Raw genomic sequence first — 21,251 nt, 5'->3', positions numbered from 1 at the left:
GGGCGAGGAGAGGAAGGGGGGGCCGGGGAGGGCCAGGGGAGGGAAGGGCAGGGCGGGGAGGAGGGCCACGGGAGCCGTCGGGGGGGCCGGGCCGGGTGCTGGGTAGCCCGGGGGGTCAGGGGGAGGGAAGGGGGGGAAGCGCTGCCCTCTAATCCTCTTGGGGGGGCATCTCGGCACACGGCGAAGTCTTCTCAGGCAGCCACTTTCTTTGCATCCTCGTCGTCGTCGTCGTCCTCCCCGGGAACCGTCGCAACTGAAAGAAAGAAAGTCATTTCGGGGGGAAAGTCTACGCAGAAGGAGGGAAAGAGGATCCGCGCGAGAGAGAGAGGACTGTGTGCGTGCGAGGGTTTTTTGTTTTGTTGTGTTCAAAAGACACCACACAACACACGCTGCGGGGAGAGACGGGGCCCGTCAGTCACCCCAGCTCGTTTGCATAACAATCAATAAAGACATGATCCCAGCCCAGCAGCCGACGGTGCCTCCTCCGCTCTCCGGCCACCTTCCCTTCACCTCCTCCTCCTCCACCCCCCTCCGCCGCCGCCGCCCCCTCCAATCCCACCCCGCGGTAAATGCTTTAATAGCTGGGGAGAGGGAGGGAGGGGAGGGCGGGCTGACAAATGCCAGGGGAGAAGGGGCAACCGGAGTGCTAAACACATGCAAATGAGGGGTGGGAAAGGGCTCCCAATCCTCTCACCAGAGGGCATCGGAGCTTTAGGAAATGTGTGAACGAGCCGGGTTGCCAGGGCAAGACGGGGCTGGAGAGCAGCGGGCTCGGGAGGAGAAAACCAGGCGGGGGGGGGGATGAGCAAAGGGAGCGCGAGGAGGAGAAGAAGAAAGTCTGTTCAGGCGTTAAAAAGTAGGAGGAAGCACAATGCCGCCAAGAGTCGACCTTCCTCCGTCGGAATATCGAGATTTTGTTTTGTTTTAACCTAGTTGGTTCTTTAGAGGATTAGCAGGAACTGTTTTCTGAATCTGGGGGAGGGGGGTGTCATCAGTTTGAATCACAGCTGGCTGTGTTGCAGGGTCCCTAGATCAGGTCTCTTTGGTAGAGGGGGAGCCAAGGTCCTTGCCCAGCCCCCCAAATTAAGTAAATAATAAAGGGACTGAGTTGAGGTGGGGGATATATATTTATACACACATATGCAAGGCAATTTCACAGGTTTGGGTATGAGATCCTGCTGCTGCAAGGGGACTGGATTTCCACGCAGTCACTTAACATGCTACACAACCTTCAAGCCAGGGACGCTATGTAAAAAAATCTAGATAGATATCAAGGAGGCACGCACCACCTCCCAAATGCACTTTATCAGTCTTATTAAAAAAAGATTTGCAAGGTATACCCCTTGCTCTGAGTTACCTACTCTGGGGTTTTGTTTTTATTTCACATAGGCCATCCAATATCAGAGAGGGCGTATTAGTTTGTAACACGGGGAGAAGTACATTCTTCCAATCTTTAGGAAGTAAAACAAACCAAAAACCAAACTGGACACAATATATATCTTTGTCACCCAGAATGTGGTTCCACCTCCCACCAAAAAATGTTTTTACTTGCAACATTCCCCTGTTTTTTTCACTTGTAAACAGAATATTAGGTCCCCCAGAGACACTAAGAAAGGACCCCAGTACAGTTTTATGCCTGATTCCTACAGTTGAAAAATACTTATCAATTATACTAATTACAGTCATAATTAGACTAATGAACCATTTCTAGCCCATCCTACTAGCTTGGGGGGGACTTCGTCATTTAACTGCTGGGATAGACTGAAAAGCAGGGTTTTAGGTAAACTAATCCAGATTATGAGAGCAAATCTAGAAAGAAAGAAAAGTCACATCAGCCTTGTCTGGCAGATAGGGACCAACATGCATCTTTTAATCACGGAAAGACCCTAATCACACTAGAGCCACCTCCGCATTTTTACATCAGGGGGGAAAACTGAAACCACTGCTCCTTGTAAGGATTTGGTTGCAACAAGGAGGTCTTCTCCCTATTCTGAAAACACGCACAAAAACAACCTAATCACAGAAAAATTCAGTGTATGAAATAAGGCTACTTTTTAAAAAGGAAAAGAAAGTATAACTTCATTTCCATTAACAGCAACTACTTAATACAAGTAGTTTTCCTGGTTCTGCATAGGCAATGCACTCACATTGGAAAAGATAGTGATAATGTTTGAGTAATAATAATATCACATAGGCTCTCAACAGAACACACGTCTATGCCCCATTTTCGTTGCATTTTAAATGTTTTTTTCCCCTCCAGGAAACCCCTGCTACAATTTCAGCCTCTTCTCTCTTACCGCCACCACCAAATCCCCTTTCAAGGTTTACTGCTACCAGAAACGAGAAAATTATGGTGCCCACCAACCAGGTCATTATTGTTTAATCGATGCATCTCTGGAGCGCGAAAGAGGTGTCTAAGACGCAGCTATTGATTTTTCTTTTTTAAATTAAAACTATCGCGCGATTTTTTAATTTTATTTTTTAATAAAAAAACCCCGGATAATTAAAAGCAGCTAAAGAGACTGCGATCTACTCGCTGCTTAAGCCAATGTGACTGTACATGTTCAATATTGCATATCTGCTCCTGCTAGAGACAGAGAGATCAAAGGTCATATTTAACATTCAGGAGGAGGGGCTGGTGCAGATTAATTAATAAATTAATACAGCAGCGCCTTTTATTGCCCAAGCCTAGCATTCATCTACTTTAACAACCCCAGCGGACCACAAGAAGGGGGGGGGGAGAGAGGAGAGGAGAGATAACAGGAAGGGGGAAGGGAGAAAAAAGAAAGAAAAGAGAAAGAAAAAGGGGGGAGGGAGGAGAGAGATCCAAAAACAATCACTTACCAGTCTCTGTATTTTTTGGGGGGACACTTGGATTTTGCAGACGCTTAACCCGCCTGTCTGTCTTTAATTAGTTGCACATCACTCCCTAACACAAAGAAGAAGGGGGTGGAAAAAAAGAAGAAAAAAGAAAAAAAGGAAGAATATCCCGATGTGTCTTTGGCAGCTCCTCAATTACAACTTTGATACTTGTAAACAAACTGTAAAAGGGCGGTGATGAGGGAGGGGGGTCGGTGGGAAAGGAATAAAGACGCCGATCCACTAAGCAAATACCTGTAAGTGGCTTTCTTTTTTTTTTTCCTCCTCTCTCTCTCTCTCTCTCCTTGTTGCAGAGAAAGGAGGAGGGGGGAAGGGAGGGGGAGAGAGAGGAAAGAGCAGGCACTGAATGTGTGTGTGCGCGCGCTTGTGTGTGTGCTCTGTGTGTGTGTGCGTGCGCGCGTGAATGTGTGAGAGCGCTTGGCTGTGCTGCTCGGTGGTCTCCTCTTCCTGCGCGTTGCGCTCCGTCCGTCTCTCCAGTCGCTGTGTGCGAGGGAGGGAGGGACGCAGCCGGGGGAGTCTCTCTCTCTCTTTCTCTCCCCTCGCTCTCCCCCTCTCTGTTTGTGTGTGTGCCTGCGTGTGTGTGGTTGCTGGGGGAGGGGAGAGAAGAGAAGAGAGACGTGGGGGGGGGGAGAGGGAGAGGCGCGCCAGGGAGGTGAGGAGGATGCAGGGATGTGGACACCTACTGATGATTGGCTGCAAATTACACCGGGAACAAGAGGCGCGCACGGGCCACTGCTCCGCTTTCCCTCTCCAATCCCCTCCCCCACGCCTCCTCCTCCTCCTGCGCGCTCAACGCAGCGAGAGGCCACGTTTGGCCGCCCCTCCTTCCTCGACTGAGGGGCGGGCAGCGGCGGCTGTGGAGGAGCAAGGGGGGCGGTGGGTAGGTGGGTGGGAAAAGCTGCCTGGAGGCTCATTTGTAAGGAGCAGGCACTTGCCGCGGACTCCAGCCTCTTTATTCCCCATTAACTTGCCTCTGTGCGTGCGTGCGTGCCGAGAGCGCAAGGGAGACCGGGGGAGAGAGAGGGAGGAGCGGGGAGGGGGGGAGATGGAGAGAGGGAGGGAGAAGGGAGAGCGCGCGGGGGGTGGCTGGTGTGTGTGCGAGAGAGAGGGGTGGCGTTGGAGGGTGTGCTCCAGTCGACGGCAGGGAAGGCGAAGGCGAGAGAGTTCCTCCCCCAGCCGCAGCCTGAAGTGGGAAGGTCCTTGCTCGTTGGAGAAGGGTGCTCTCCACACCAGCACCCCTCGCCTCGCTCCCCCAGGCCCAACCCTTCGCCCAGGCGCCCTCTTAACCATTTGCAGGCGGCCGCCGGCGAGGAGAAGCCGTTGGCTCTGGAGAGGCTTCTCGAGAGGAGGCGAGAGAGGGGAGGCGCTGCACTGGGAGGTCTCCCACTCGCGCGGAAAGAGCTCTTAACAACCCTGAATCCTAGAAGTTAAAGACCCAGGCGGCTTTATTCCTCCCAGCGCCTTCCGCCAAACGCAAAAAAAGAGCCTCCCTCAGACTCCAGACTTAATCTCACGGAAATAATCCTGCATGCCCGGCGCTGCCTCGGTGCCAGGAGCAGCAATAATCATCGCCGTCGATGATGACGATGATTAATAATAATAATAATAGTCTCCTTCGAAGGGTTTCTAGCAGCTGCTGAGCTTCCCCTTCGGAGGTGAAATCGTCCCGCGTAATGAGAGGGCTGCTCTCAAACTAAAGCATTCCAAAGTGTGTGCAGCCACAAAGTTTCTCTTTCGCGTTTTCTTTTGGAGACAAGAATAGAGGTGACACTTTGCACCAATGAATAGGCTAACATGTAGCCACGTTCGTGGTGTCGAATGAGCGTGTTGTTTCCGTGTAAAGGTCTTAAATGCTTCATTGTGGCACTTTACTGGTGCTTATGTGGTACCTAAAGGTTTTTTGTTTAAGAGGAGGGAGGGAGGACAGGATGGCTGTAATACGTAAAGATGAATATCGCGCTGGTTTTACCTTACAGAAAAATGAGGACATGCATGCACTGTTAAATAAATTTAAGCCTATGCGTGCCCAATGCCACCCAAATATTTCATTTCCATGATATTTGATAAGGGAGGAGATAATTAAAAATATAGGCAACTTTGGAATTATATGGACTGATGAATCAAATTCATTATATTTCATTTAAAAGCTTAATGGATACCCACTGATACCTAATAAAATTACTAGTAGCCTGTAGAAACCTATTAACCCAAGGTGCCCCCCCCATATAAATCAAGAAATTGTGGAATAATTCCTCCACTTTGCCCCTTGCCACTTCTCTCACCCACTGCAACCCCATTATTTCAGATCTCACTTCCCTCCAAGGTCCCAACTCACAAACCCATTTCCCCCTGCTCCCTCCTACTGTTAATTCTTCAAATATCATAACCCACACCCTACTTCTTTCTCCTTCTCCTGACATCTCATTTTTCACAAGATCCTAACCCCAACCTCATTCTTGCTCTCTCTCTCCTTCCTAGAATTCCATTATCCCCTTCCTAATTCTCAACCCCACCTTTTCTCCTTCCTTTTATCCCAGATCTCACATTCTCCTGGAATTCCAGTAGGATTCTCCCTATTTTTCCCCTGCCCCCTACACTACACCCTTCCTCCTCCAATTTCCAGAACCTGGCAGCACTCTTTCTCCTTCTTCCTAAAACCATCCTCACAATATCACATAAAATGTACTGTGCTATATCCACTGCTTCTCTTTCTCTCTTATAGTCCACCTTTATCTCACTGTTTCTTCCCAGCAAATACCATGCTCTTAGCAAGGCTTCACTGCTGCAAATGCAATGTAATATATCAGCTACTTGTATAGCCTGTTCTCATAACTTCTAGTGTTTAATCCAGAAATCCTGAGATGATCAAGTGGCAACCAACTGGCTGTTCCACCTGGCCACCAAAACTATTCTATTTGGCTTCTGGTAGCCCAGTTGAGCATTGACCATTCTAAAGTATGGCTGCCTGAGAGTAAGGAAGAGATTTATTCCCAGTCCCCTCACCCTGTGCCCTCCTTCATGGACTTGACCCAGCAATGCAGTTGCAGCTAGTGATGACCATTTATTTCAGTTCTCTTAAGTTTCTCTAAGTTTCTCATTTTTCAATCTTAAAGTCAGTTCTCTACATTTCTGCAGCAATTTGCATTTTTATTTTATTCCTAATGGAAATTTGTCAACATTTAAACAGAGCCGAAGTTTGTGCATGCAATTCACTATCTATCCAGGTAAATTTGGGATACAGAATCCCACTACTGTACACAAATGGCTCCTAGCTAGTTTGGGGAAAATGTTTTTGGGGCTCAAATTAATCTAGGGCATTAACCTGATTCACACGTATGCTAACCATGGTTAGTATTAACCATAGTTAACATGAAGCATAGTCAATAAACCATAGTTAAAGCTGAAGCATCTGGCAGACAATCACTTATTGACTTCTTACCCCACACAGCAGCTGAACTTTGAGAGTGATTTGAATTTTTTGCTGCCCTTCCTTCACTTGTGGCTCTCTAGCCTTTTGGTGGTGATAACTCCTTAACCATGGTTAAAGAGGAGGTCTGGATTTTCTCATAACAGTAAGCTGAGGTTAAATGTTAACTATGGTTTTGTAAGCCAGCTGCAAACATTGGTTAAGAAGTCACCTTTAACAACAGTTAATAAAACATAGTTAAGCTACTGGGCTGGGTTCAAACACTAAGACATGGTTTGATAAACCGTGGTGTAATGCCATGTGTGAACCAGGACACTTTTTCTCTGAAAGCAAAAGTAGCTTGTGTACAAGTGTCTGTTTCTCTCATGGTTCTTTGAACAGCCTAATGAGGTCAGACTAGAAGCACCAACAGTTCACCAGCTATATAGGACAGTCAGGGCAGTGGCTAAGAGCTAAGGAGACCTGAGAGATATTTTCCCATTCATTATATTTCAGCCTAACCCACCTCACAGGGTTGCTGTGAAGATAAAGGGGAGGGGGAAACCAGCCCTAGCTGCTTGGAGGAAAAGTGGGGCAAAAGTGTGAGCAATAGAACACCCACGTGGAAGGTTTTCTTAGCCTGACATCTGAACCTTAGCTAAAAATAAGTCACTGGATGACGTTTGCAGGACACAGCTCTTTCATCTTTATCATAAACACATTTCGTGAGAATAAATCCTATTCATTTCCTGTGGAACTTATTTTGGCATGTGTGCTTAGAGGCAGCCTCAGAGGGAGTTCTCCTTGACAGCTGGTGCCAGGGCTCCAGGCTATGGATTCTGTGTAAGGAAATAGAAAGCAGAACAGTGTGGAAATGAAATGCTCACTACATGGATTGGTTTAAATGTGCATTGACTTGAAATCATATTGTTTATGTAGGTGTCTCCATGTTTCTTTTGTGGTCAGCCGCACTGATGGCTAGCTGAAAGGACTTTTTAAGCAAACACACTATCTGCATTTCTTGAGGTTTTAAATGCAAGTGCCCCACCCAGAAGTTCATGGAAGTTCTTGGAAATACCAGCAGGTAAAAAAGATAAAGGTAAAGGACCCCTGGATAGTTAAGTCCAGTCAAAAGCGACTATTGGGTTGCGGCGCTCATCTCACTTTCAGGCCTTTCCGGGTCATGTGGCCAGCATGACTAAACTGCTTCTGGTGCAACGGGATACCTTGATGGAAACCAGAACGCACAGAAATGCTGTTTACCTTCTCAGCACAGTGGTACCTATTTATCTACTTGTACTGGCATGCTTTCGCACTAGGTTGGCAGGAGCTGGGACAGACTAACAGAAGCTCACCCCGTCATGGGAATTTGAACTTCCAACCTTCTGATTGGCAACCCCAAGAGGCTCAGTGGTTTAGACCACACCACCACCCATGTCCCAGCAAGTAGATTTGTGTGTGTGTATGTGTGTGTTCTGTTCTCAGATTTTTCAGAGGAAAACACCTTGAAACAGACTTTCAAGAGGTAAAAACAAAACAAAGCACATATTCATTTAATAAAACATTAATCTCCAACCCATAAACTTGGATCCTAACTTTCCTTAGATAAATGGAACAAGAGTTTATGCTCACAGAACAAGGCTTTCCCTCTGCTTTCCCCCCTCTGCATACCTCCCTTCTGAAATTCTGCTCCTAGAGGTGGATGGACGATGGCAGAAGATCCTGATGGAAATCAACCCCCACCCCTTTCAACATAGATGGAGGAGTAACTTTGGATGCAAGCCATAATGTGTTAACATCCAGAATTTCAAAGAATATTAGAAGAGCTCTGCTCTGTTTTTTAAAATATCAGTCAAATGTAACTTATGTAAAATCTGGAAATGTACACAACTCTGAAGTTTTGTCCATTTTCAGATTGTACTTTCAGATCAGTGGCCACTGGCTACAATCCAGCAAAAAATTCAAGCATCCTTAAAAACTTATTGAACTCGGTGGACTTCAGAGTGTCTGACTCTGATGATGCCTCCTGACCTATTTAGTTTGTGAATGCATTTATTTCAGTTTGGATTTTTAGCCTGCCCAGTCTTGCTAGACCAGGATACAGAAAAGCAAATGAACAGATAATTAATTCAATGAATACTGTATAACTAACAATCAAAATCAGTCAAATTAAAGCCTAACAAATGTAAATTCCTCACATCTGTTTAACCCTCGCTAGCTCAAATAGTAATAATAATAAATACTTGCATCACTTCTGGAGGGGGCGGGGAGGAATCAGATTTTGGAGATTCTTCAGAGGAAGGGAATTTCACAGTTATGAGCCATCAAAGAGAGCTATTATAGACCCTTGGTCACTGCCCGAATAGTGCATAGGTTATTAACCAAGGTGCACAGTCGTGGGTATGGATGGATGGACCTATTAAAGTCCAATCCATCCCAGTTCTCAGAGGAGACTAAAATGCTTACAAATCTGCCTGGAAATACACACTTTTAAAAAAAGAAGTACTTATGAGGTGGTCTAAGGGTTATCATTTAAAAGTCATTTAAAAGTTTTAAAATTGGGTATCCAGCCTTGTATAAGATTACCTTTTGCAGAAATAATAATAATATCAAACTCTTAGGAGCATTGCATATTGCCAAAGAACAGCATGAGAAAGAACTGGTTGTATATACATACTTTACGAACTTTGAATGCTGCTGTTTTTATTGCCACTTTCGTTTACTGCAGTTTCTTTGTTAAAATTAACATTCAAAAGGGGCCAGACTGAGATAAACTGCTGTTGCTCTTTTGACTTCTCTGAAAATGCACATAGGAGGTGACCAGAGATTCAGGGATTTATAATTAGGGTTGCAGCATTTCACAGATTAATAAGCAAGATAATTGATTAAAAACCATTTGAACTGGCAGAAAATGTCCCCCAACTCATCATGCAAAATATTCTCTGAGCTTTTATTTTTACTTATTTACTTATATTTACTTTTACTTATTATATTTATATATCCCAAAGTTTCTCCACTGAGCTGAGTGTATCTTGTTCCCCACACACCTCCTTTTTCAAATCCTTACAAGAATCCTATGAGGTGGGTTAGGCTGAGAGATAGTGACCAACCCAAGGTCACTCAGTAAACTTGAACCTGGGTCTCTTGAATCCTACTCCAACACTGTAATCACACCACCACGCTGGTTCTGAAAGTACTTACAGAAGCTGGAGACCGCAAGCACCAACTTAGAAGAAACATCTCCTCCTTCCCTCACACGCAGGATGGAATCCTTCATCAAAGAGGATGTCTAGTGTAAGAAATGGGCATCATCAAAAACCTTTTCCCCCCCTTCAGAAATCTTGTACTATTTAATCGATCTCTGGCTTATATAGTTAATCAAATAAGGTTTCACTAATCAGTTTAGAATTAATTAGTGCTTTTATATCCCAACTTTCCTCCATTGAGCTCAAGGTGGGGGGGGGTGTTTCTAACCCCCTCCCTCATTTAACACCCCCCCAAAAAAAAACCCAATGAGGAAGGCTAGGCTGAGAGGCAGTGATTGGCTCAAGGTTACTCAATAAGCTTCATGACTGAGTGGGGATTTGAACCTTGGTTTTCCAGGTCGCAGTCTGACAAACTAACCACTACACCACATTGGATTTCCACCATCACTCCTTTTTTCTGTACTATTTCCAATTCCTTCAGCTTTGCCCCATATCCTCTGCATGGCCAACAGTCAGAGGTGTTATGAGAGAGGGTTGGTGGTTGGCATCCATCTGTCTCGGGAGGCAATAAAAGCCTCCGGAGGTGAAGTCAAACTGTTGGAGAGCTGGAGTCCAGTAAGATCTGCAAGACCAAGAGGTTGTCCTCCCTGCTTTAAAGAAATATATATAGCTGGGGGCAGCTTTCCTCAATTTAGGGGTTGTGAATGTGGTGCCCTCCAGGCATCTTGGTCAGCTGTCAGCATTGGCTATTGCTGAATATGGCTGATGGGAACTGTGGTCCAAAACATCTGGATGGCACCATGATGGCTACCCCTGCCTTAAGCAATGCCTTTACCACTGCAGTCCTCAAGCTTTGAGATCCAAAGATAATGCTCCCCTGCCAGTTCCATGCTTTTAGGGCAGGGATAGCCAACTGAGTGTCCTCCAGGTGTTGTAGGACTCTAGCTTCCACCAGACCCAGCTGGCATGGCTAACAGTGGATAGTGAGACTTGTAGTCCAACAAGAGCTGGAGGGCCACAGCTTTCCCATCCGTGATCTAGACCATTCAGAGTTTTCATATGGAAAGTGAAACTAAGTGCAGAAGTCCAATTAAAAACTACCCAGCGCTGGGTGCAATGGAACCTCCCATGTCCTCCAGGTGCATCATTTAATGCTGTCCATATGGCAAGCCCCTTTGCATTAACAGCCCATGAGCTGTTACTTAGCAGCAAATTAATAATAACTGCATTGCACTGTTCTCAGTAGTCCTTGTATGTTTCTTCCGCTCAGATTCTCAACAGTGCAATAATGAGCTTCCACCAGAGACTGCTTCAGATAAGAGGACACCAACTTTGCTTCCCAAGGTATAGTCTTTTCTCAGGAGATCACAACATTTTAATATTATTATTTTTTAAAGACATAGCCTGCTTTCTGGTTCAGTAAATGCCTCTTTCTTTAATCTCTCTTCACATGAATCAATCTTTATTTGCCTTCTAATTCTTGTGCACTCAGAGCCAGGGGAGGCAAGAAAGGCACTGCAGCCCCACCAGCTCACTCTGCCTTCAGTCATCTCCCAGCTGGCTGCCTACCCTCCTTCCTTGTAGCCACTCTAGGGAGAAGGGCTGGCTGCCAGTCTCCTCCACCTTAGTTTCAGTGATGCATTTTTAGAGCTTGACAGGGAGGGATATGGGGGCAAAAGCAGAGCTAGTTGGCTCTGCCTCTCATTGCCTCCAGCTCTGCTAGTTATTTGCTCTGGCAGTCTGGTGCCACCTGCTGTTTGCCTCCCTGCCTTCCACCCTACTGGTCCTAAAAAGGTAAAGGGACCCCTGACAGTCAAGTCCAGTCGCGGACGACTCTGGAGTTGTGGCGCTCACCTCGCTTTACTGGCCAGGGGAGCCGGCGTTTTTGTCTGCAGACAGCGTCCGGGTCATGTGGCCAGCATGACTAAGCTGCTTCTGGCGAAACCAGAGCAGCACACGGAAACACAATTTACCTTCCCGCCGGAGCGGTACCTATTTATCTACTTGCACTTCAATGTGCTTTCGAACTGCTAGGTTGGCAGAGCTGGGACCAAACAATGGGAGCTCACCCCGTCACGGGGATTTGAACCGCTGACCTTCTGATCGGCAAGCCCTAGGCTCTGTGGTTTAGACCACAGCACCACCCGCGTCCTAATGAGCATTAATTTCCACTGCTCATAGCCATATTCAAGCAATATGAAAACGGGGGTGGGGGGGGAGAGAGTATCCATTTAAAGAGTATCCATTTAATGGCATGCTATGAATATCATGCTTGTGAAGGGCATAGGTTAAAGTTGCAAATGCAAGCGCACTAACTTAGAACTCAGCTCCATTTAAATAAATGGAGCTAAAGTGCCATTAGAACTGGGAAGTTTTATTTAGCCATTTATTTAGTCTAAAAATCATATGCCACCAGCTAGACCAAAAGTAGCTCTCAGGCTGAATGAACAGCAAAATATTTAAATATTTGGAATATTAAAACCATTAAAATGAATTTTTTAAAACAAACAAACAAAAAAACTCACAGTGTTAAGATCAGGCAGACCATGGCATCTAAGAAATGAACGGTGTCACCATTCAGATCAAATCCCACATAAGGAAACATTTTTTTTACTCCTTCAAAGCATCTAGTAAGGTGGCTAGATGGTCTTTTCTCATCAGGGGAGTCCATAGGGAGGGTTCCACCATAAAGCAAGCTCTACTCTGAACTCAAGGAGAACCAGATTTGGACCTAGGACATTCCATGCTCTTTCTGGCATCAATTCCAAATACAAGGAGGCACCATATTTGGGGAGGTGAGTAAACCTTACAGACTCATTGCACCCTCACTGAAGGATGGAGCTGAAAATCTGGGCAGAGGAGATATAGGCAAACTACATCAACTGAAATTTGCCTAATGGAGATAACAGAACCAGACCAGCCCATAGGCATGATATGGAAATAAATCTCACATTTTTGTTGCTGTTTCCAAATCAAATATCCCTTTCTTCCTCCGCATATCCAAATTACTAACTGTCACACGCAGACGCAAGCCAGTGGCTTCCAAATGAAAATGAACAACTTGTCACCCGACAACTAACAATAAGTGTTTTAGCCTGCTGTGACACTGCCCTCCCGTTCCCTGCAAATGCTTATTAATGACAATACTGTTTTTACGGCATCCATTACTGCACCGCTGAGAGGCGCCCTAAGGCAGCAGTTTTCAAACCAACTTTCTGGTGGTCTCAGTTTGCAGCCATCAACACTTATTAACTACGCTGTTTGTTCTAACAACCATCCAGGAACATAGGGCAGGTGCCTTGCAAGGTTTCTCCGGCAACGGTCAAAGCCCGGGTAATCTGGTGCTTGGATCCCTGTTTTGTACGCATGTGCATATATATATAATTGTTCCCTTTCCATTAGTTGAACCTTGTAAACCAGCTGCCTAATCGATTAAGGTGAAGGTTGACTTAGGGGAGAGTTGAGTGTCAACCAGCCAAGAGAATCTGAGGGCCTCTGGCATACCTGTGAAGATGGATGCTTTTATCCCAGAGAGCATCCTTGTTGTGCTCGTCTTTCAGAGATTTGTGTGCCACACATTCCTTGCCACTTGGGTCAACTCTGTCTTGAACATCAATGTTTCACTTAGTGTCAGCTTTCCTCGCCTGCTTCTTGTCTGAAATGTTACTCAGGACCAAGCTACGGGCCAAATCCCACTTGCGTAGCACTGCAGGTAACTTGCTGCTTGCTGCATCAAACACATCAAGTCTGAAGGGGACACCAACACATGTATCCAAGCACACAGGAAACATGGGCGCCAGTACACCACCCTGTCTCATTTTGCAGGATCAGTTCCGGCGAATGTTGCCTGAATATGTGGACAAAAGATTTCCACCAAGCCCCCTTTCCCTCCCTGCACTCCCAAAAATTTGCTGCCCTTTCTCATGACATCCAACTTCCTCTACCTAATGGTAGGGCAGGCTCTAACAATTGGGAATGATGTGCCTCAAGACCACAACTGTGTTTAGCGGCACTAATAAACAAGCAAGCCCCTGTTTTTGTCAGCTTCACAAGCTGCCTAAGATCATGGGTGGGGAACTTGTAGCCCTCCAGATATTGCTGGTCTACCACTCCCATAATCCCTGAGTATTGGCCAAGTTGGCCAAGGCTATTGAGAGTCCAACATCTTGAAGGCCACATGTTCACCATCCCAAGCTTAGATGATAAGGAGCATGCTTGTCAATGCTCATGGTTGCTTACTAGAAGAGCTGCTGTCCTGTTTTCAGCTGTACTTCAGTACCACCACTGAAGATGATTAAAGGGCAATATTGTAGTTCAGCGGAAATCAAGTGATTCAGTGGGTCAATAGTTTTGCACTTGGCACTATGAAGCTTCTGACTCTAGACTGACTTCTCAGTCAGCTGCTCCTGACCACTTCCACCTTTGTCTGACTGCACACACATTTATTTACTAATTTACACTCTTATTTATATATCTTAAAATTAAAAATTTCAAAACGGCATACACTAAAATAAATATGTTATAACACCAACATACTGCAACGTTAGGTTTGCATTGGATGTCTCTGTGCTTCACCATCTACATAGATCTAGAGCAGAGGTGGGGAACCTGGGTTCTGCCAGCTGTTGTTGCACTGCAATTCCCATCATCCTTTGCCATTGCTTTGCTGGTTGGGACTTCTGGGATTTAGAGTACAACTTCTGGAAGGTCCCAGGTTCCCCACCTCTGAACCGGGGATTAACATTATCGGTCCCAGAGCTACATCCTTTGTTCATGAAATAACAGTCCTCATTTAAGGTTGTGGAAGTGAGCAAAATATCAGCTACTTATTTGTTTAGTTCAGTTGGTAGAAAAATGTTGAGAAACTGTTTGCCAGTGGGTGGATACTGCTAATAATTTGCTGTGCAATTGAGTAGAAAGAGTAGAAATCTTCCCCCTGCCTGGAGGAAAAGGGTTTGGTTTTTTTGCTAGCATCTGTCTCATCTCAATCAAAATGCAAAAGTCACAATAAAGAAGAGATTTTGAAAGAACTGAGGACCATGTTGTTCCAAGAATGTAGATGTTTTTAATGACTGAATGCCACGTATCATAGCCATTACATAGTTATTTATGAGGAAAGCATTGCTGTTATTATCTCAACTAATTGAGGATAGAGTCTGTCACCTAAATTTTTATTGTTTGTGTAAAATAAATGATGCATCTTGACATTTTCCTGCCATTTAGCCTGAGTAAACATTTCTTTATTCAGAGAAAGAAAACTCACTATTTATCACTTTAGTGATTGTTCCATTGTGCATCCAATGGAAACTTAGTTTATGTTGGTGTTAGAAATTAAGGCATTTGTTTTTTAAATGCTATTTTGGTGCAAATTACGCACATGAGTCTTTGTTACTGTTTAGCACCTGTTTTCCAGCAAATATAGAAAAATTAGGCGCACAAATGTTTTAAAAAGGAATTAGCGATAAAGGATATTTGTGGATGAGAAGAGAAAACTTTTAAAATTAATGTCATTGGAAGAAGAAGAAGTTGAAAATGGAAGCAAAATGCTTATTTCATACTCAGAGCCATTTTGCAATTTTCCAATTTAAAAATATTATGTAAATCAGGAGATTTTTGTTGTTGTTGTTAATGTCCCTTTGGTTATACCTCCTTCATTTATTTGCTAGCTTGAAGATAGAGAGAAGCCCTTCTGCACAGTCTCAATTATTGCTCTTGCTGCTCTTGCACTATGAAATGCCAGCAATATGAAGGCTGTGCCCACACTAGGCCATTATAATGTCTGTTTGTGTGCCATCTTCCTCACAAGTGATTTAAACGGAGCCACACCACTGGGCAGTGCTTAATGTGATGTATTCGCACTATGTGTTGTTGTCCCCTTTCCACACTCCACAAGTTCCAGACACCTGAAGTCTGCCCTAGACACGCACACAGGTATTTGTGTATCTCTGTTTGCTCACACACATTAAAAGAATAATAAGGTGGAAACATGCAGCAACAAACTGCTACCAAAGCCAATGTTTCAAGCAAAGGCAAAACAGCATTTTTCTTTTTAAACATCATCATCATCATCATCATCATCACATCACCATTATTATTATTGGAATACAAGTTTTCAACCTGCCAGGTTGAGCAGAATAAATGTGTGTGAGTGAGAAAATGAGAGGCAGAGATGGCCAGCCCCAGCAACAGCCTACTGAAGAATGGCATGAAAGGTCAAAGAACATCCAGGCAGGCAAGGAATTTGGGTACCACCCATCCTCAGCTGAAGGAAAAGCCTTCAGGGTACAATAATGTGGCCAAGCAAGAGCATCACTCACCACAAAGGCTGCTGAGAGAGAGGGAGAGGGAGAGGGAGAGGGAGAGGGAGAGAGAGAGAGAGAGAGAGAGAGAGAGAGAGAGAGAGAGAGAAGGCCTTGTTTTAACCCTTTTCCTTTTTTATTGCCTATATCTGCAATGACAAACTTTTAATGAAGCTGCTATGCACTAGGGGAGTTCAGCAAAAATAAAAATAATAACAGTTGTTTGTTTGTTTTTAATTATCCTTTCCTGTGTGCTGATAGAAACAAAATCAAAGTAGCAGGCATGGTGACACATGACACTCAGAAAAATATCACTACATGCATAAAACTCTCACCGATTTAAGGACACCAACAGGTAAGCATGCAAATTTTTACTGGATTTGCTTATCACAGAATCATAAAATCGTATAGTTGTAGAGTTGGAAGGGATCACGGGGGTCTTTTAATCTAACACTCTGAAATGCAGGAATCTATTGCCTGACATGGGCTTGAACTCACGACTCTCATGCTCTACTGACTGAGCTAGCTCAGCTGAATCCTTCAGTCACATGCTTCCTGGATCAGGAAAATCCAAATTTAATGGGGGGAAGTGCTGGCTGCCAATTGTGTGAGGAGGGCTGTGTGAGGAGGGCATCATGTGGACAGCACACACAAAAATTGAGACGCAAGCAGCTTCAAGTCCACATCAAACTCCCAGGTGGAGAGCCAAAAGATGAGAGGGTAAGAACAGGGCTTCCTCATGGGAAAAGGCTGCACCATCTCAGGCTACTTAGTTTAGGGGGGAAAGGCAACTCCTCATAGAGAGTTATAAAATCATGCAAGTAGAGAAAGTAGATGCAAGATTTTTCTCAGTCTCTCCTAACTCTGGAACTCAGTGCCACCCTATAGTAGGAAATTCAAAACAGGAGAAAAGGAATGTACGTCTTCATACAATACAATACAATTGTAGAGTTGGAAGAGACCCAGAAATGTAGGAATCTCAACACACAGCCCTCCATTCAGTTTGAAACCATACCTGATCCTGCTTAGCTTTATCACTGATCTGTATATAAGAGCCATCATGATTACACAGAACTTCCAGATTCAGAGAGTCCATCCAGTTTGCAGAGCTGATAAACCACAGTTAATGGTTTACCTGAATGTGGAGATTGCTTCTGCTCCTTTCCTCTCCTAGTATGAGCAGGATCCACCAAGTGCGATCCCTGGTTTAGTGTTGCCGCCAATGAGGGATTATGGTTTCCTTTGCCTATACAAACCATGCTTAATAAGCCAAAGAAGAAACACAGTCATCATGTCTCTTAATACAGGTTACATAAGCTTCAGGTTACATACGCCTCAGGTTACAGACTCCGCTAACCCAGAAATATTACCTCGGGTTAAGAACTTTGCTTCAGAATGAGAACAGAAATCGTGCTCTGGCTGCACGGTGGCAGCAGGAGGCCCCATTAGCTAAAGTGGTGCTTCAGGTTAAGAACAGTTTCAGGTTAAGAACAGACCTCCAGAACAAATTAAGTTCTTGGTGCCGGTTATTGACCCTACTGTGAAGATCAGGTGCAAGCATGCAATCATAGCACATCCAGAAAACGTTTAACAGTCTGAGCCCCCATTTAGGAAAGGCAGAAGGCTGTACCCAACCTGGGTTTTAGACCAAATCTGATTATGTCTCAGGAGTCCCAATGCCTCTATTTATTATTATGAAACATAAAACGTCATCACAGCAAATACCCTAAAAATATTCCACATTATGCAATTTAATCTTGAATATATCTAGAAATATTGAACTAGGATGCAAATATCTCTCTCTCTCTCTCTCTCTCTCTCTCTCTCTCTCTCTCTCTCTCTCTCTCTCTCTCTCTCTCTCATATATACACACACTTTCACTCCAAAGCTAGCACTTTGCCAACTATAAGGTATCAGGAGAATCGTGAGCTATGCAGCCTGTAGCATAATCTTTCTGCCACTGGCTTGATCTCTTTCTGCTGCATGCTGTTAGAAGGCTCACCCAAACTTTCTACATGTTTTCATGATTTACGCAGAGAACTCAAAATCTGCAGAAAAATTAGAAGCTGCTTATATGCTCAAGATTCCACAACAGATAACACTATCCTTACTGGAGGCCATATGCCATGTCCTGAAGCATCATCAGGGTTATGCAGATTTCTGAAGGAGCATTTATCGGGTATTCCCCCCCCCCCTTTATGACAAAAGGACAGTCTGCCTCTGTTTGGGTTAATAGCTGCAGCTGTTCTGCTTCTAAGCAATCACCTAGCTGAAGTGAATGAAGACTGTGGTGGATGGGAGACTTTCACTGGCTGCAGTCAGAAGGAAACAACCCGGAGGTCTTACGAAGGGAGAATACAAAGGATGCATAAATAATTGGTCAACTGTTTTCTTTGAAAAGGAAGATTTCTCCCTTAAGAGGGTGATCTGAAGGGCACCTTATCTGTCACAAACTCTGCAAGACAGTGGATGATCTGCTTACCACCATGCACAGGGAACTTTCCCTATAGAAAACGCCAAGACATATTGTGTAAGCAAGTACTGGTGTATAAGAAAATTGTGTGTGTGTGTGTAAATCATATAATACATTTGCAGTTGTATTTTTTAAAAATGCACCTTTGTTCATATGCTGACATAAATCTGATATCAGGAATCACAAGACAGAGAAACCAGTAGCAGAACACTTCAGTCTCCCAGGACATTCTATACAAGATCTCAAAGTAGGGGTCTTATTACAAAAGAATTTCAGAAATAGTCTGGAAAGAGAAGTTGCTGAATTGAAACTTATTACCAAACTTAAAACCATGGAGAGACCTGGTATGAATAGACACATTGGATTCTTATCTCATTATACAGTACATGATAAAGCTATTTTTAGCCATCTCACCCCTTGCTTTTTCCTGTAAGACCAACTGCAGTCATTAACAGTCGTCAGCAGGTTTACCACACCTATCAGCCAACCACCCATTCCCACCCCCCTTCTGAGTAATACCCCTCCCCACCCTCTCACTATATATAAGGGTCTGGTGACTTCTGTTTCAGTGTCGCTGAAAAAGTGCGCATGCACACAAAAGCTCATACCAAGAACAAACTTAGTTGGTCTCTAAGGTGCTACTGGAAGGAATTTATTTATTTAGTTTGAATGTGGATTCATCACGGGCTACAATTATAGTGTGTGGTACCATGTTGCTTTGCTTTTGCACAATGAAAACAATTAAATAAAAATCAACAAATCTGCATATCCAGCAAATTATTCTTTTCATTATATTAGCATCCATCCACGGAAATTTGTCCCCGTGACATAGTAAGATCTCATTTCCCACAAAACATTTCTTTCTCTCCAAATAAAGCATTTTAATATTTACCGTATTTTTTGCTCTATAGGATGCACTTTCCCCCCTCCAAAAATGAAGGGAAAATGTGTGTGTGTCCTATGGAGTGAATGCAGGCTCCTTGGCTTCAGCGATAGCAATGCGAAGCCTCTGAAGCACAGAGGGAGAGCTCCCCCCACACTCCGGAGGCTTCACATTGCTTTTGCTGTGCTCTGGGGGCTTCAGGCAGCTATCCGCAAGCCTTCGGAGCACAGCAGGAGTTCCCGCTGCGCTCTGAAGGCTTGCGGATAGCCACCTGAAGCCTGAAACCCCCGGAGTGCAGCGCGAACTCCTGCTGCGCTCCGGGGGCTTCAGGCGGCCAACCGCAAGCCTTTGGAGCACAGCAGGAATTCCCGCTGTGCTCTGAAGGCTTGCGGATAGCCGCCTGAACCCTGGAGAGTGAGAGGGGTTGGTGCACACTGATACCTCTTGCTCTCCAGGCTTCGCTTTGCTGGAGAGGAGCTGCACAGTTTTTCCTCTCTGGGCAGCGCCCCTTCAGCGAAGCGGGAGGAGAAATGGAAGGGGCTCCGTTTCTCCTGCCGCTTCGCTGAAGGTGCCCTGAGCAGAGAGGGGGAGATTTTTTTCCCCCTGTTCTCTCCCTCCTATGGTCCGGTGCGTCCTATAGAGCGAAAAATACGGTATATAAAGAGAAGGACCTGATAGGCTTGCTCATTCATTGGGCTCTTAGAATGGCTGGGGCTTTTTCTCACAAGATATAAAGCTGAAATTTGCTACACACATAAACCAATTTGGCTTCATGGCTAGGAGCATGAAGACTAACTCCCACCCCCACAGGTTGTGGTGCTTCCACATTGACTAGATAAAACACGTTGGTGACATTTGGTACACATATAACCCAAGACATTCTGATTATTAGAAAAGCTCAGGAATGTCAGGCATTGAACCTTAGACCTTCTGCATGCAAAGCAGTTGCTCTGCCACTGGGCCACAGCCCAGCTCTTGCTAGAGCACAGCAGATTGACGCAGTTATAGACATTGCCAGAAAGAGCATTTCAAAGTCATGGGTCTGCATTAGAGAGCCCCCAAAGACATTTCTGTTCCAGTCTGCATTTGGTTAATGGTCTGTGTCAAGAATTGTTAGCTGCTGCTGATTTTAATTTAATGATTTTCAGTTTAATGGTATGTTTGGTAATTATTTTATTTATCTGAGCTTTAAAACTGCAAATTGCCTCGGCGAGGGCAGTGTGCCATGAAAGGTGAGTTAGCAATCCCTCAGATAGATAATCTTGCTGGTTCTGGATTGGCAGCCCTAATGATGGAAATGTCCTCATTACCTCCCCATTTTGCCAGTTTCTCCATCGGAGAAGGATAGAGCTCTGCACTGTGTGTGTATGTACATCCTTAGTGTTACAACTAAGCAGGGATATTTCTACAATGTGAAATATTGTATAGTTACCTTTCCAGAATGCTCCTTCCCCTCTGTCTGAGACCTTCCTTACACAGCCATTCAGCACATTCAGACTAGCAACCAATGAAGGCATGGCAGCTATGACGACAACAATGACAATTCTGATGGTAGTAACTGTGTTGCCGGTGGCGTGCGCGCCAATCTCTTTCGCTGTGCTGGTTTGCAGAGATGTTCAAACAGAGCTCACAGAGTGACGGCTGAGATAGTCGTCTTTGTACCACGCACAATGCGTGTAGCCATTTGGCAACTTATCTCTTGCCGCACCTGTAACAGTGTTTCCTTTCTATTTCAATCAGGTAAGGTAGAAATAACCATAACAACCATGATGGTGTCATTCACTGAGCCATTATTTTTTTTTTACAGGCAACATTTCATGGTTCCAGGGAGTCTTGTAAACAATGGAATGAAGGCCAAAGTACACTTAGCTCCTTTTTAAACCATGCTTAAATGGTCTGCTTTTATTTTAAATGGGAAACAACCCTAGGGCCCCAATCTAGGGTGTGCTTCCAGTCTGGTATAGGAGCTCTATGCCAGTTTCCTGCCAAAAATTGCCCCCTCCTGGGTGCTCTTTGGACCCAAAAGTGCTGTTTCCTGTGAGTAGCACCAGGGGGGTGGAGGGGGGGACATAGCAACTGTGGAACAATTAGCACATTGTGCCTT

At 44.8% G+C, this 21,251-nt stretch overlaps 1 long non-coding RNA gene across 1 annotated transcript; it reads right to left on the bottom strand.

Annotated features, from left to right (window-relative positions):
* Positions 1-41: 41 nt before the first annotated feature.
* LOC308595344 lies at positions 42-20,705 on the bottom strand. Its single transcript, XR_014011995.1, has 4 exons — positions 20,580-20,705; positions 9,488-9,575; positions 2,845-2,929; positions 42-253 (listed from the first exon to the last, which is right to left on the bottom strand). It is a non-coding gene; the product is annotated as an uncharacterized lncRNA (long non-coding RNA).
* Positions 20,706-21,251: the final 546 nt, after the last annotated feature.

Source organism: Podarcis bocagei, assembly GCF_964188305.1.
Source record: "Podarcis bocagei genome assembly, chromosome: 9".
In the NCBI taxonomy this organism is placed as follows: Eukaryota; Metazoa; Chordata; class Lepidosauria; order Squamata; family Lacertidae; genus Podarcis; species Podarcis bocagei.
This window is presented reverse-complemented; position numbering and strand designations above follow the sequence as displayed.